The sequence below is a fragment of the Miscanthus floridulus genome, chromosome 11 (genome assembly GCF_019320115.1).
Source record: "Miscanthus floridulus cultivar M001 chromosome 11, ASM1932011v1, whole genome shotgun sequence".
NCBI classification, from domain to species: Eukaryota; Viridiplantae; Streptophyta; class Magnoliopsida; order Poales; family Poaceae; genus Miscanthus; species Miscanthus floridulus.
In genome coordinates, this window is record NC_089590.1 from 50,780,949 (window position 1) to 50,796,100 (window position 15,152).

A 15,152-nucleotide genomic window follows, 5' to 3' on the forward strand; every position below is an offset into this window, starting at 1 on the left:
GTACAGATCTTATAGTCACATCTACTCCTAAAGGGCACTCTGCTCGTCGCCGGCCAGCCTTCACGACGGGTCTCCGACTCTCCGAGTATGAAGCCTCAATGGAGAACCACCAGGTCCAGCCCTACAGCCTATGAAACACTACCTCCAGCTACGCCTACAACCTACAACACTGCTTGGATCTATGTTTTATGCACTGACCTCGGCTAAAGCCACGCAACTTCGTCAACATGATCCGGATTGAAGATTATCAAGAAGGATCCGTCCACACAGTCCAAGAGGGCGACTCCAGCTCCTCGTCTGGCACCACATCTAATGCATCTGTCCACACCGAGCTTTAGCATCATGAAGATGAAGGCGTCAAGTATGATCTGGATATCCCAGACCATGCCCTAGGGTTCTCACAATTCCTGTCTTTCCTGCTAAGACGAGGGGATTTGATCCATGTTGTCAGCAATGACGAACCGCCAGCAGTTGGTGAAATAGAACAAGAAAGGACTGCACACGAAGCACGCAGTATTGACCGGTTTAATCACCGACAAATCAAAGCCGAAGCAGACTAGGAGGCATGACGCATAAGGGTCTAGCCACATGACCTCAACGATGCTTTTGACAGGGTGGGGGACAAACAGGTCTTTAGGACTCCAAGTGCCAACGTAGCCGTCGCCATGGTGACAATGCAATGGCTACCCAACACCCTAGAAACCCAAGCAGTTCACGATGAAATACAAGCCTATCTGACGGCTGCTATGGCCTAGACCGTGGAGATTATAAACCAAGCTCGGGCTCCATCCATCTCAGTCGAGTCAAGCCACAGCCGCCAGCACCCAAGTCGCTCACAGCCACTCAACCAACGTGGCTCGCGCAACAACAACCCATCAGACAACCATCAAGGTGGAAACGGTGGCCATGATGGTGGCTAGGATGACAACTGCCGTCGGGACAACAACCGCTGCGACATCTAGGATGATAACCGCCGGGACAACCACGACAATCGTCGTGATAACCATGGTCATAGGGCTAATCCAGATGGCAATCGAGATTGCCACGATGGCAATAATGATCTCTGCCATTACCTCGGTGGACGCGATCTGTGCACTCGCATCAACCAGAGAGCCGACGATCGAGCATCCCATGAAAGTTATCGCTGTATGGAATATGACACTGCCCATGGCCCGCCGGGTTTGAAGCAGTTTACTCCACACCTTTGCCAAGTCATATGGCCTAAGAATTTCAAGCTCGAGAAACTTCAAAAGTACGATGGCAAGGAAAACCCCGAATTATGGGTCATGCTCTACGAGACTATGTGCAGATCAGCCATGGCTGACGAGCACATCATGTCTAACTATTTCCCAGTCACTGTTGGCCATGCGGGTCACCAATGGCTGGTCAGCTTGCCGGCGAACTATTTCAACTCTTGGCAGGAGCTCAAGCAAGCCTTCATCGACAACTTCATTGCTACTTGTGAACAACCAGGCAACAAATACGATCTATAATGGATTCAAGATCGAAAAGATGAGCCACTGCACGAGTACATCCAGCGTTTCTCGAAGATGCGCATCAAGGTCCCATCAATCTCTAACAACGAGGCAATCGAGGCTTTCATCACTGGCCTCCGCTTCCACGATGCCCTAAGGGACAAGCTCCTCTGCAAGAGACCTGAATCGGTCACAGCGCTCCTGGCCACCGCTAAGAAATATGCGGACGCCGATGACGCTAAAAAGATAATTATTGAAGAAGCAGCAAGGGTTCCACGCTCCGACCACCCCCCACACCGCGACGACTACCGCGGCAACCATGGTTGGAACGACAATTTTGACCACCGCAACCAGCGCAATGACTCCCACAACCACCACGACCAACATAATCAGCGGCATAACCACCATGACGATTACAGGAGAAAGCGTGCTCAGGAAGACGACGGCGAGGTCAACACTGTTAAAAAGGGTGGCGGACATCGTAACTATGAAGACGATTATGCCAAAGCATTGAAAGGGCCCTGCCAGCTCCATCCTAAGTCAAACCATACCATGGAGAATTGTTGTGTCCTCAAGTCTATCTACACGCGTCAACAGGCTTCGGATACGTCCGACAAGCCTAACGACGCTGGGGAACAACGCAACGAGGATAACGACGACGACGATGCAGACCCTCGTCACAAGTACGTCAAGCCAACCGATCACGTGCAACACCATCATCAGAGGCAAAGTGTCCATTGAGACCAAACGAGAACGCAAGCTGCTCGCCCGCGCTTGCTTGAATGTGGCCAACACCGACAATCACCTCACTGATCCGTGGCTCCCTCCATGGTCTCACCGTGAAATCTCCTTTAGTAGAAAGGACCAATGGGCCACAATACCTGAGCTAGGGCATTTTCCCCTAGTCCTCGATCCTTGTATCAACAAGGTTCAGTTCAACAGAGTACTGATCGATGGCGGCAGCTCCATCGATATACTATTCAAGAACAGTCTGCCCGCCCTGAAGATAGCTCAGGCAGACCTCAAGCCATACGAGGCATAGTTCTAGGGTGTTCTCTCTAGACAGAGCTCTACACCTCTCGGTAGATCATGCTACCTGTGCAGTTTGGGACCCCGGACCACTTTCGCACTGACTACGTCAACTTCGTGGTCATCGACTTCGATGGCACCTACCATGCTATTCTTGGTCAACCGTCGCTCACCAAGTTCATGGCCATACCTCATTATAGGTATCTGGTGCTCAAGATGCCTACCGAGAAAGGAGTTCTAACCCTCCGAGGCAATGTGTACGTAGCTTATACCTACAAAGATGATAGTTTCAAAATAGCAGAGGCTCACGACCTCTCTATTCGCATGGCCGAGACCATGCTCGACGCCAAGAAGACCTCGACCGACCACCAGGAGATCCTGGAGCTCGAGGCTCCACGTAAGAACATCAAGTCCAAGGAGCACAAGGTGATCCAGCTGGTCGATGGTGATCCTAGCAAAACGGCCCTTATCAGGGCCAACCTGGATCCCAAATAGGAAGACGCGCTCGTCAGGTTCTTGAGGAGCAACGTAGATGTGTTTGCATGGAAACCTGCTCACATGCCCAGTGTACCTTGGAACTTGATCGAGCACTCCTTAAATGTCAACGGCAAGGCCAAACCTATCAAGTAGAAGCTACAATGGTTCGCTCGCGACAAAAAGGAGGCAATTAGGGTAGAAGTTACACGGCTTTTGGCAGCCAGATTTATCAAAGAAGTGTATCATCCGGAGTGGTTAGCCAACCTAGTTCTTGTACGCAAAAAGAATAATGAATGGAGAATGTGCATTGATTACACTGATCTCAACAAACACTGCCCTAAGGACCCCTTCGGCTTACCTCGCATAGATGAGGTCGTAGATTCAACCGCTGGTTGCGAGCTCCTTTCCTTTCTCGATTGCTACTTTGGTTATCACCAGATCGCTCTCAAAAAGGATGACCAGATCAAGACATCTTTTATCACGCCCTTCGGTGCCTACTACTACATGACCATGTCATTCGGGCTCAAGAACGTCGGGGCTACCTACCAACGCGCTATACAAGCTTGCCTCAAAGACGAGATAAAAGATGACCTCATCGAGGCTTATGTTGATGATATAGTTGTCAAAACCAAGGAAGCTCATACCCTTGTTGACAACCTAGAATGCACCTTTACAGCCCTTAATACATTCCAGTGGAAGTTAAACCCAAAGAAGTGCATCTTTGGTGTTCCTTCTGGCATACTACTCGGCAACGTCGTCAGTCACGATGGCATACGCCCTAACCCATAGAAAGTCAAAGTTGTCTTGGACATGAAGCCGCCCAAAAAGGTGAAGGATGTTTAGAAGCTTACCGGATGCATGGCCGCCCTCAGCCGTTTCATATCAAGATTAGGCAAAAAAGGATTACCATTCTTCAAACTACTCAAAGCATTCGAAAAGTTTGAGTGGTCGGAGGAAGCAGACGTTGCCTTCACACAGCTGAAACAATACCTTACGTCACCTTCGGTCCTCACTGCTCCAAGAGAAGGCGAAATACTCCTGCTATACATTGCAGCTACTAATCGAGTGGTCTCCACGGCCATGGTGGTCGAGCAAGATGAGCCCGGCCACGTCTATAAGGTACAGTGACCAATCTATTTCATTAGTGAGGTACTCAATGAGTCCAAGACTAGGTACCCATAGATTCAAAAGTTGATCTACACCATACTGATAACATCCCAAAAGTTGAAACACTACTTCGATGGATATCGTGTGGTGGTCATGACTGAGTACCCTCTGTGAGACATCATTAGCAACAAGGATGCGAATGGGTGCATCATCAAATGGGCAATGGAGCTATGCCCCTTTTCCTTGTAGTTTGCAAGCCGCACTACAATCAAGTCTCAGGCACTCGTCGATTTCATCGTCGAGTGGACAGACTTAAACACGCCTGCCTCTCTTGGATCCGATGAGTATTGGATGATGTACTTCGATGGCTCTCTCAACATTGATGGTGTGGGAGCAAGAGTCCTTTTCATGTCACCATCCAAGGAGCAGCTCTGGTACATCCTCAGGATTTATTTCCCAGCATCTAATAATGCCGTCGAGTATGAAGCATGCCTACATGGTTTGCGCATTGCGGTTGAGCTTGGCGTTAAACGTCTCTACGTCTATGGAGACTCTGCTTTGGTCATCAACCAACTCAACAAGGACTGGGACACAACCAGCGAAAAGATGGATACATACTGCAAATTGATCAGAAAGCTGGAAGGCAGGTTCTATGGCATCGAGTACATACACATGGTCTAGGACAAGAATCAAACAGCGGATGCACTGTCAAAGTTAGGATCATCCCGAGCAAAAATCCCACATGGCGTATTTGTCCAAGACCTACTCATGCCTTCCATCGAAGAGGAAGATTCCATGACAGACAAGCCTCCAGACCAGCAATTGGTGGCTACGGTTCCAGCGTCAAGCACCGCCGAGCCCCCTCCGACCACTCATGAGCCTGACTGGAGAATACCTTTCATCAAGTACCTAACAGATGGCAGTGGTTACACTAATCGGACAGAGAACGAGCGCCTAATGCATCGCAGTAAGCAGTACCTGCTCATCGATGGCAAGCTATGGCGCAAGAACACAAAGGAGGAAATCTTGATGAAGTGTATAACCCAGGAGGATGGCGAACATCTCCTGGACCAAATCCACTCTGGCTCCTGCGAAAACCACGCGGCCTCAAGAACGCTGGTCAGCAAGGCTTTCTGAGCAGGGTTCTATTGGCCGTCAGCAGTAGCTGACGCAGAGAAGCTAGTCTGCCACTATGAGGGTTGTCAGTTCTTCACTAAGAGAATCCACATACCAGCACATGAGATCTAGACAATACCAGCCTCTTGGCCCTTTGCATGCTAGGGACTAGATATGATCAAGCCCTTCAAACCGGCTCCAGGGAAATTTACATGTGTCTTTGTGCTGATCGACAAATTTTCTAAGTGGATAGAATACATGCCTTTGGTACAGGCATCCTCAGAAAAGGCTATCATGTTCCTCAACCAGGTCATCCATCATTTCGGCATACCCAATAGCATCATCACCGATCTGGGTACTCAGTTCACCGGGAACGCTTTTTGGGACTTCTGCAATGAAAGGAGCATAGTAGTAAAATACGTCTCGGTGGCGCACCCTAGAGCTAATGGACAAGTCGAGTGGGCAAATGGCATGATCTTAGACACGTTGAAGAAGAGGATGTATAGAGAAAATGACAAAGCACCCGGAAGATGGCTCAAAGAGTTACCAGCTGTGGTCTGGGGACTCAGAACTCAGCCCAGTCATAACATCAACGTCTCACCATACTTTATGGTTTACGGTGCTGAGGAAGTCCTCCCTGTAGATATAGCTTTTAGATCAGCACGGGTAGAGAACTTCGACGAAGGCAAGGCCAATGAAGTATGAGAGCTAGAAGTGAATAGCACAGAAGAGAAGCGGCTCGATTCTTGTGTACGTACGGCCAAATACCATGCTATTTTGCGTAGGTACTACAACTAGAACGTTAAAGAGTGGTTCTTTATGGTCGGGGACCTAGTCCTAAAGTGGAAGATGAACCAGGCTGGTGTCCATAAACTCGCAACCCCATGGGAGGGGCCCTTCATGATCAAGGAGGTCACATGACCAATGTCTTATAGGTTAGCTCACCTGGATGGTACGGACGTACCAAACTCGTGGCACATCGACAAGCTTAGACGTTTCTATGCTTAACTACTGAGATATGTACCCCTCTTGTACTTTCGATTTACTTCAATAAAGCTATTATGATTTCTCTGACCACTCTAATGTGTCACTTCGACTTTTATGGTTATTCTAACTTAGCCAGTAAAAGCCGACCACCACTCCTTCTACGGTTTTCAGAGCAGGACCTGTCTCTGGTTCCTCCCAACACGTGCATGGGATCCACTCTCTACGTTACGGGTGATCGGCAGGTCCCCCTTGGTTTGACTTGTCTGCGTCTGCGTGTGCATAGGTCACATACCTCACACTCCGACCACATGGCAAACTAGGGCCGCACAAACTTTTTGGGATGATGTGTCAAGCAAAATGGTACAACTAAATAGAACATTATCATGTTCTCACTTAGTTACACCAACATAAGTTTCAAGCTTAAATACGTTTTATACAAAGCAAACAAGCTTATAATGATATACAGTTATGTTATTACAAGCTTGCCTGAAGAGGCCCAAGTTTATAATAACACAACTATGTCCTCCTTCTATAGCTCTAAGCCTATTACATTGGCTGGTTGGGGCGCGCAGCACCTACTGCTTGCTGCTTTCGATATCCTACTCGAGTCTTGGGGACTCTTGTGCTAGTTGAGCTGAAGGGGATGGCCCCACCGATGCCTGGCTGGTCGAGACCGCAGGCTTCGTCGGTTGGCTTCCAACTGATGGCGTTTCCAGCTAACTTATCGATGGCGTACCCTGTACAGGTGCTGTCCCACCTCCACATAGGTTAATGTCACCAATTATCTTTGACGATAGGTCTAGCTGGGCCATCCGAAGCTCCTCCACCATGTCTGGGTCTACCTCCTTTGGGTATCCAGCCTCCAGGTGCTTGAGATCGATTAGGGGGTAGTGGGCATGCACCATGCTTAGCACATGGGCACCTGTGTACTCACCTGCCTCCTTCACAAACTCTTGGAATCATCCCCATGCTTGTCTACATCTCTCGACCAGTCCAAGCTAGGGCGTCCTTGGCTCTTCCTCTATGAGCGCTGGGTCGATCAGGTTGAGAACGGGCAAAATGCTAGTTGCCACTTCCTGGCACCGGTTCTTCCATGTGTCTCGATCCTCGGTGGCCTCGAGGCATCGTGCTTTCCAGCCGTCACACTCTTTCATCATGGCTTCTAGATGCCTCTTGGCATTGACTTTTAAAACTGCACACCGTACAAGACATCAAATGTAACGGCATGACAAGATAAGGCGGGCAACAAAATGAGAACGGTGGTCTAGAATACTTACTCTTTAGTTCCTCCTTCATTTTGGTGGTGTGGTCCTAGAGTTGAGACTAGTTGCACGCTAGTTTCTCGTTGTCCTCCTTTAGGCGACCACACTCTACGGTCACGCGGCTATTCTCCTCTTGGAGGTGGGTTACCTCAGCTTCTAAGCCTGCATTATAGCTGTCACTACCAACAACACAACAACATGTATCATACACTTGCTATGATAAAATGACAACTTACTTGTTTTTTCCCACTCTTTGTTATTGAGCTGGCCGACCAGGTTCTGGTTCTGTGCTTCCCGCTCTGTCCTCTCCTGGTCGGTGGCTTCAAGTTGGTAGCGCAAGCGTTCCACCTCGGCCGCTAGTTCTCTATTGTTCGTCATGATTCCCTCAATCTGGTCGAAGCACCTCTTTCGGTACTTTGCAATCTTCATCAAGTCCTACATATAAATAAGCTAAGTCAGACAGTTTGACTACATAACAGGATCAAGTGGTCAAGCCAAACATACCTGGACTTCTGTCACTAGATGCTTTGCCGCTCGTTCAACTTTTAGGGTCTCTTCAACCTCTGGGATTTCTTCATGCATAACCCACTCGTCGTTCCTCCAGCGCGACACATATACATGTTGTCGTTTGTCTTGGGGATGGCCTAGGATCTCTTCAACTTCATCCTCTTCGGCCTCTTGTTCAGGGGGTGGCGCTAGTCTAGAGTCTGTAGTCTCCGCGACCACTATGGCTTTCCCATGAGCCGTAGCATCGGCAAGCGTGCTCTATGCCAACTTCGGTTGCTACTCCTCGGCTTGGTCTAGTTCCCTTGGCACCAAGGTATCCGCCTCAGTAGGGTTAGTGCTCAGAGCACTTGTACTTTGCTCGGCTGTCTTCTCGACCAGCTGCTCGAGGACTATCATATGGCCACTCGTCTGCTGAGGTTCTGGTGGAATTTCTTCTATAGGTTCCTTCATAGTTGGCTGCTGAGCAGTTCTTTTCGCCAGTACTGGCAAAGCCGTGCCACACCCGGCTAGCTGGTCGGGATTTTCGGTGGACGCCGACCTAATATAACAGAGAAAAGTTTAGAAGACAATAGTATTCAATACAAATTATAAGCTTACATCAAAGTTACAGATACTTATAGCTTGGAAGCACGGAATGATGTGGCGAAGGAGCGCCTCTTCGACCGCGCCTGCTCCACGTGCATGGCGGGTCCCACCGGGTCTTTTTCCACCACCGGTACTAGCGCCGGGGTTTGGTGCTCGACACTTCCCCCGCTTGTCCTCTGTGTTGCAGTGGTCGGTGATGCAATCACTGCTGGCACAGAGGAGCCACCCTGCTCTGTCGACCCCATTTGTCTCCTCTTTTGAGGGACGAGTCGAAAGATGTCCACATCCTCTGTTTCATCATCTGAAAGGGGGAAGATGGCCTGGCGACGTTTGTTGGTAGCCGGCCGCTTGCCAGTAGCCCTGGCCGTTGCATCCTCCCCAACCCCGAGTACTGCCTAGTTGACGTCTTCGGTCTTGGCACTAGTCTAGGCGGTTGAGCCGGCAATTTGTGGCCAATCCACACCAGGGGGCGGAGACACAAACACTGCTGCCCGGTCATGACCATTACTCTGGGAAATATAAAGGAGACAACAGTCAATTTTTTGTTACAACATAATTCTATAGGTATAAGGAAGCATCATTTACCTTTGGGGAAGGTCAGGCCAGCTTGAAGGCATGCTCGATATCATTTAACCTGACATAATTGGGATCAGCTAGGTTGAATAGCTCCCCAATTCTGGCCTTGACTTCTATCTTGTCGAGTGCCTCTTTTCTGGTCCTCATTGGATCTACGCTCCCCTGGTACTCAAAGCCAGGATGTACCCTCTTCTGGCAGGGCTAGATCCTTTGGCTAATGAAGTTCCCAACCACGCTTGGACCATCTAGCTTTCCCCATGGGATCATCCCGAGCAGTTCTACGATCTGCTCCAAGTGCTCAGGCTTCTCTGACTAGCTGTTCTTCTTCTCCGGAATCAACCCCACATCGCACAGGGTGATCATGTTTGGCTCTTCATGGATGTAGAACCACTTCTTATACCATTCGTCCAGTGAGGTGTTCTAGGGGCAGTGTAGGTACTGGGCCTTCATACCATCACGTAGATTGAGGTATACGCCTCCGGCTATCTTCGAGCCGCCGCTCCCTTTCTTCCGCAGACAGAACAGATAGCAAAAGAGGTCGAAATGGGGCTAGAAGCCACCATAAGCTTCGCAAAGATGGATGAAGGTGGAGACAAGAATTGAGTTGGGATGCAGATTGTAAATCCCAAATCTCGTAATACAAGCAAAGCCCCTAAAGGAAAGGGTGCACTGGAACCCCAAGAGTTGTGGATCGGGGAAGCTTTCTCCTTCCAGCGCATGCCACCCCGCTAGTGCCTTGTTGTGGAGCACTCCCATGGCGACGAGGTCTTCGATGGTCTGCTCATTGCTCCTTGACTTCCACCACTCCTTCGCCATGACTCTACCTTTCTTCTAGGTGTCTCTCTTCGCCATTAATCTACCCTTGCTAAGGGGGTGAATGCGGTGGAGGGGGGATTGGTGATGATTTTCGGAGGGGTAGGGTTTGGCAAGAGGAAGAAGAAAGTTGCAGCGGCGAATGATAATGGGGATCGGTAAAAAGTAACTTACTAGTTATATATTATAAATAACCAAGAGCTCCATCATTTCATCCGCTCGAGATTCTTGGGAGACGTGCACATGTGCCGTAGACGGTTGCTTTCACAACCTCGAGATCTATGCCAATAAACACGCCTCTTTGTTTCTAGTGTACGCGCCTCTTCATTGATAATGTGAGAGGGCCCACACTGATGCACCTCCATATAGGCGCCAAGCGACTGTTTGCCAGAAAGAGTAAGAAGGCAGAGTGATGTGTTATATCTGTCTGCTTTTTTGACCAGACGTGGTAGATTGGACTTGACAGAGTAAGGACATAAATAAATACACCAAATAATAATACAAGCGGCGTTCGTTTTTTTTCGTTGCATGTCTTATGCTCAATGATGGACCCGACCACTGCCGTGCTCGGGGACTACCCAGACCACTACCATGCTTGGGGACTGCCTAGACCACTGTCGTGCTTGGGGACTGCTCCGACCACTGCCGTGCTTGGGGACTGCTTCGACCACTACCGTGTTCGGGGACTGCTCTGGCTACTAATGTGCTCGGGGACTGTCCCGACCACTGCTCAGAGATCGCTTTCCTCAGCTACATGTGATTTGTACTCACATACAGTTGAGAGACATTTATTTAGACCTTGCTACAAGGCTCATACTTTGCCTTCTAGCAAGCTCAGGGACTACATCGATACGATGCACCTGCTAGTGCATCTCGTATCGCCTGCACGATGATTGGATTCTTAACTTCAATGGAAATTCTTTTTTAGACCCTAGCTCCATGTGCCTGCGTCACCTACTACCAGGCTCGGGGACTAAGTGGGCACACTTCACCTTGTGGTGAATGTGTTTGTTTAATCAACCCTTATGCTTTGACTGATTGTAAGGATTACTATCGTGCTCGGGGACTGTCCCGACCACTGCTCAGATATTGTTCTTCTCGGCTACATGTGATTTGTACTCACATATAGTTGAGAGACATTTATTTAGACCTTGCTGCAAGGCTCATACTTTGCTTTCTAGCAAGCTCGGGGACTACATCGGTACGATGCACCTGCCGGTGCATGTCGTATTGCTTGTATGACAATTGGGTTCTCAACTTAACTGGGAATTCTTTTCAGACCCTGGCACCATGTGCCTATGTTACCTACTACCAGGCTCGGGGACTAAGTGGGCACACTTCACCTTGCGGTGAATGTGTTTATTTTACAACCCCTATGCCTCTGATGATCAAGGACGCTACGCTTCAAGACGCACTTACATTTCTATTCAGAAATACAAGTGGGCACACTTCCCAGGACGGAAATCTTTTTCTTTTTTCTTAAGAGCATCATACATTCTTTGGACAACCTACTTCTTCGGTGACAACGGTGGTCAGAGATGTCAAGGACTCAAGCCTTACTTGTCGGAGAAGGTTAAAATGGCGTGTCGCAGCATAATACATGGTGCTCAGGGACTAGCTATGGGGGTATTAACCCCTATACCCTTATGGCTAAGCTTGGGCCGACCCGGATCGGTGGGTCCGGTACACCAAAAGACAACATGCGGCCCGTCCAACCTGATCGGAGTCCCATGCAAGGAGTCAAGGCGGATTTGGCGATCAATCAAGATCCTGGTCGGTTAGAATAGGAATCCTTATCTGGCCACACATGGCAATTGTAACTGGCTAGGATTAGTTTCTAGATCTGTAACCCTGCCCCCTAAACTATATAAGGAGGGCAGGGGACCCCTCTAAAAAACATCTCTCATTGACATACAGCAATACAAATCAGACGCATGACGTAGGTATTACGCCTTCTTGGCGGCCGAACCTGGATAAAACCTTATGTCTGTCTTGCGTCACCGTCTTGTTTGTGGCTTGCGCATCTGTCTGCCGACAATCTACTACCTTGGGCATACCCCTAGGTAGACTGCCGACCATATTTCATCGACAGCGTGCACGTGGTCAGAGCTCATCATTGCATCACTGGAACCCTAACCACCTAGGTTAGCTCCAATAGGTTACCATGTAGCTGTAGAGCACCTCACCGAAGCATATGGTGGCCGGAGGATGCTGGAGTACTGCCATGCAACCACCGTCGTCCACCATTGCCGTCGGCGAGCTACTTCTGGTAAGCTTCTAGGCTAGCCACAATCTTGCTGTCAGTGAGATATCGTTGGTCGGAGCACTTCCTCTGCTCTGAAGTCATTGATGTCTGGGTCCCACTGACCAGCGGGCCCCATCTGTTAGTCTATGTTTTAGTCGATTTTTCTGAATTGTTTTCATAGATTTGAATGCTTGTTTCAAACATTCATATCTTGAGCTAGGATTGTCCACTTCTAGTGAACAAAATTTTGTTGGATTCCTCATAAAATGTAGTATTTTATAAAAATATGAAATACACTATTTCTAGTATTTTTCAAGGTGAATAAAATGTAGCAAATAAGTGCTTTTTGAATGTTTGCGATCTTATAAAATGTATAACTTGAGCTAGGAAAGTGATAAAATTTTGGTTGTAATTTTTCTGATCTTGTGTTGACATGCTCTAGCTAGAAAAAATACTAAACTTGCACTAAACTTGATTAGAGTAAGGTCTTTCTATTTATCTTTTAATAAATGGTGTCTTCTGAGGAAATTCATAAGGATAAAAATAAGTAACATCTTGCCATGCAAATTTTTGCACAGTGTCAGGGCACTAGGATGAAGCTAAGAAAAATATAAAATCTATTGTTTGACACTTTTCTATTGGGTTAACTATTTTCACTAAAATAAACCTTGCTGACTTATCATTTTTGTAGAGGATGTTATATATGTTCAAATGGTATGAAATTTTTATAGTAGCCTATTGGGAGCACTTGGAAGCTATGGTAATGTTCTTAAAATTTACTGTGCACATTTGATATATGTTTGTTATTTCACCTAATTATCTAATTAAACTAATAAAGGCATTTAAATAAATAAATTGGGCTTGACCATTAGGTTTGATTGAGTGTATTTTATATTCCTAAACTTTTGGTATATTTGGTGGTGTCCAATTTTGAATGCTTATATGTAGTGAAAATATTATTGCTCTATAATTCAATTTAGAGGTGTTTTTGGACAGATTCTGTTGTTTGGTATTTTGCATAGTCAAAATTAAGTTTAATGTAAAAATAGTTAATAACAAAGTTGTAGGGAACTTCTTCATCTATCTTGTGTCATAAATGGTTTAGGAGTTATAGTTGTTTGAAGTGGTCTTCTGAAATGCTTGTTCTCTAGAATTTCTGGCTAGAGCTAAAAAGATTGTCTATTTTGGTTAGGATAGAGTTTGAATTAGCTTTTGGTGATTAAATTAGAGTTGTAGGAAATTTTATAAGCTTTCCAGAAAGTCTAAGATCATAGTATTTGGATATGTAGAACTACAGTTATGATTTAAACTTTTAACTAATATGTGTAGCCTAGAAATTGTCTTGTGAAGAATATTGGAAGTGGATAGAGAAGAGTTATGCACCTACTCAGTAAACAAGGATTTAGCGTTGTTACAATTTGTGTAACTTAACATCATTATCATAGAAGCATGTACATTCTCATGTCACATCATCCATGATCCTTCTTATGCATTCATGGAACTTACTTTTACATATGCATACAATAGATGCAGTCGAGGAGATCACGTTGGTGGAACTGGAAGCCGATCCATAAGAGGAGAGCCAAGAGGTGCAGCACTAGGAGATTCCAGGAGGAGGAGAGCCTGAAGCTGATCATTTTCCTGAGTTTTCGGATCATCAACCTGCCACATTTGTGAAAGGCAAGCCCCGAAGCATTATAAGTCTCTCTATTTTATTAATGTCACCTAAGTTACTCATATTGCTGCATTACATGATAGGAGTTGTTTGGGAACACTTGCTGCATATTACCTTTCCTTTTCTAGAAATATCTACCCTAAATCCTATTTAAGTCTATGAACGCTCCTTATGCTTAGCCATGCTTAGACCGGTAGAAGTCGAGTGATTTTCTGTCACCTGCGAGCCATAGGTGGTAACTTGATCATGGTTGGCTATATTGTGCTATCATGGAACATAACTTAGTGTTGTTGATTAATTGGAGACTGGGTAGAGTCTTATGTTGGTGGTAATCATAGTGATTCCGTCTGTGTCATTTAAGGACCAGTCATTGGAGGTCATCTTGTCATGTTAAACGCATGCCTCTCACATAGTTGGTCGGATAAGTCATTCCAACCGTGAAGCCAAGTAGCTCAACTTAGGCTAGGGACATGAGCAGTTAAAGTGTGCACCCTAGAGGCAGTAAGGATGTGTAGAGAGCCAATGGCGTGAGTCCAAGGGCAGGTTCGAGTTTTGAGCTTCCTGGCAGATTGGTAGTATCTTTGAGGGTGCGGCATTGGTCTTACCCATGATTTGGACTTGAGTTGTACCAAAGGGGACCTGATGTGACCCCAATAGGGGGAGTATGGGTGTGTGTTAGAAATAATTCCTCAGCTGGGTAGGAATCGATTCGAATCGCCGTCTCTCCCGAATGGTGAGAACTTGACAGGAGTATACTTCATCGTAGTAATTGATGGAAGTATTGGTTATGAGATTATGAAAGAACTCAACTAGATATGGTTATTATTGTGTTGACGTAATGGTACCAACATGTTTGGCATAGGATAGTTGCTAATCTAGTATGAGATAGGATTAATAACTGGTGGTTCACAGTTTAAAAGATATTGGACTACTAATGCTTTTTATGCAAATAATGTCTACTAGCTCTACTTATAAAGCCTTGCATACTCCTTGGTGTCTTAGTATTTTTGTTGGTGATGGGTAAGTCTAGCTGAGTACCTTCTTGTACTTAGGGTTTTATTCCCATTGTTGCAGAAAATGTTATGTACCATAGCTATTGTAAGCACCACTTTGCTCCTGTAGTGGATGAGGAATAGTACCATGGGCATGGTCATTCTATATTTATCATCTCACCCTTGTGATTTTATTGGAGATGACTATGAAAGCTGGCTATATATCTAAACTACTGGTGTTGTTGTTTTGAACTATGTTACTTCCGCTACTGTTAAACTTGGTTTGCAATAACTATATGAACTCTG